The sequence below is a fragment of the Babylonia areolata genome, chromosome 3 (genome assembly GCF_041734735.1).
Source record: "Babylonia areolata isolate BAREFJ2019XMU chromosome 3, ASM4173473v1, whole genome shotgun sequence".
Lineage (NCBI taxonomy): Eukaryota > Metazoa > Mollusca > Gastropoda > Neogastropoda > Buccinidae > Babylonia > Babylonia areolata.
The window spans coordinates 49,839,004-49,841,503 of NC_134878.1; the positions used below are offsets into that span (position 1 = coordinate 49,839,004).

The following is a 2,500-nucleotide window of genomic DNA, read 5'->3' on the forward strand; positions in this document are numbered from 1 at the left end:
CCTGACTAAGCGCGTTGGGTTACGCTGCTGGTCAGGCATCTGCTTGGCAGATGTGGTGTAGCGTATATGGATTTGTCCGAACGCAGTGACGCCTCCTTGAGCTACTGAAACTGAAACTGAAACTGTGTGTGGTTTGTCTCGGTCTGTTTATTGTTTAATAGTCACACGAAAAAAAAATTGTCAGTTTCACTGAGATTAGTCTGAAAGAATTCAATTAAGTTCTTGAGAACTATCGCCAGTATCATATAGATAGATAGATATATTTAATAGTAGTATATCTCCGTGTCGTGATCACTAGAGTGTTCATACAGGCATGATTTATATAGGCCTAATTTTATCTCAGTGTTTGATCCAACACATAAGTACGCTATATGATTGCGTGGGAGGCCTGTCTGTGATTGTGGCTTGGTTATGTTCATTACTTTGTACATGGTTGCCGTAAAAAAATTTTTATATATATATATATATATGCCTCAGGTGGCATAGTACTTACATGGCGCAAACTCTCCATACGATGGTCTTCCACATGCTGAAACACCACACGTATGACAGTACATAACTGATGGTAATGGCATACAACAGCACATGAATTTATCGAAATATACGACAATGAGATAGATAGATAGATAGATAGATAGATAGATGATATATTATGACCGGCAATAGGTAATAAGATAAATCGCATCAGAGAAGCACAAATTATCAAACACACACACACACACACGGACACACGGGCACACGGACATACCGTACACACACTATAACACGGCGCGAACCTCGGTTGTAATTACTCCGTGATCAATACGGAAAAACGATGGCACAGCACAGCACTGCACTGTGAAGCAATGGAGGAACAACGTAGCCTGCCTCTCGATCCGCCTCGGGGATATCCATGATAGCAGGAATCTCCATCTTTCAGGTTCTGTCAGAATTTCGGTCTCTCTGTCTGTCTGTCTGTCTGTCTGTCTCTCTCTCTCTCTCTCTCTCTCTCTCTCTCTCTCTCTCTCTCTCTCTGTCGACGGGCGCAATAGCCGAATGGTTAGAGTGTTGGACTTCAAATCTGAGGGTCCCGGGTTCGAATCTCGGTGACCGAGCGCCTGGTGGGTAAAGGGTTGAGATTTTTCCGATCTCCCCGGCAAGTCAACATATGTGCAGACCTGCTAGTGCCTAAACCCCCTTCGTGTGTATACACTGACACAGGCAAAAGATCAAATACGCACGTTAAAAATCCTTTAATCCATGTCAGCGTTCGGTGGGTTATGGAAACAAGAATATACCCAGCATGCACACCCCCGAAAACAGAGTATGGCTGCCTACATGGCGGGGTAAATAAAAAAAAAACGGCCATGCACGTAAACTGTTACATGTCTGTCTGAGTGTGTATGTGTGTGTGCCTGAAATATGCCGGATTAAAATGACAAAGGAAACGAATAATGACTGAGCGCCCAGTGGCAGGCCGTCACTCGGCTCTACCCAGGTAGGCAGCCTGTTGTGCAAATGACCTTGTGTTTGTAATGCTCCCAGAGCTTGGTCTCCGGCCGAGGATAGGCGCTTTGTAAGTATATTATCCATATCAATCAATCAATTTGTCACTCATGGTTTGAACATGAAAAATAGACATATTTCAATTTGTATTTGTATCTTTTTTCTTATCACAGCAGATTTCTGTGTGTGAAATTCGGGCTGCTCTCCCCAGGGAGAGCGCGTCGCTATAATACAGCGCCACTCTTTTTTTTTCTTTCTTTTTTTTCTCTTTTTTTTTCCTGCGTGCAGTTTCATTCGTTTTCCCTATCGAAGTGGATTTTTCTATAGAATATTGCCTGGAACAACCCTCTTGTTGCCGTGGGTTCTTTTACGTGCGCTAAGTGCATGCTGCACACGGCGGGACCTCGGTTTATCGTCTCATCCGAATGACTAGCGTCCAGACCACCACTCAAGGTCTAGTGGAGGGGGAGAAAACATCGGCGGCCGAGCCGTGATTCGAACCAGCGCGCTCAGATTTCTCGCTTCCTAGGCGGACGCGATACCTCCAGGCCATCACTCCACGCAATTTGAATGGCACTATCTGCTCATCATGCTGAAACGATAACGAAAATGACTGAAGAACACTTTCCATTCCATTGTGCTGCTTATGCAGATAAACTCGCAAGCTTTGTAATGCAGCAACTTCTTCCATGTATCACCCTGGTGCAAACAGGTTCAGTAATGTTTCTAATCTATTCTCGAACAACAACGAAAATGATACTATAAGTTGAATACATTACAGAAGCAATGCGCATTAGCAGAAAAAAAATTCTCAGTGAACGAAGGTTCTTTTAATCAGGCGCGCATATATGTATGGTGAGAATGCGCGAGTGGGCGCAGCGCCAGCTTTTGTAATTTCAAAGAGTATCGCTTGAGTTCTGCTGATGTCATTGTTGAATGAAATGATTACCTCTCTCTCTCTCTCGCTCTCTCGCTCTCTCTCTCTCTCTCTCTCTCTCTCTCTCTCTCTCTCTCT

General features: G+C 44.2%; 1 protein-coding gene across 2 annotated transcripts in view; it reads left to right on the forward strand.

Annotated features, from left to right (window-relative positions):
- The window catches only part of LOC143280071 (uncharacterized), a 29,383-nt gene that overhangs the window by 8,431 nt on the left and 18,452 nt on the right, over positions 1 to 2,500 (forward strand). The gene's annotated exons all lie outside the window — the stretch shown is intronic.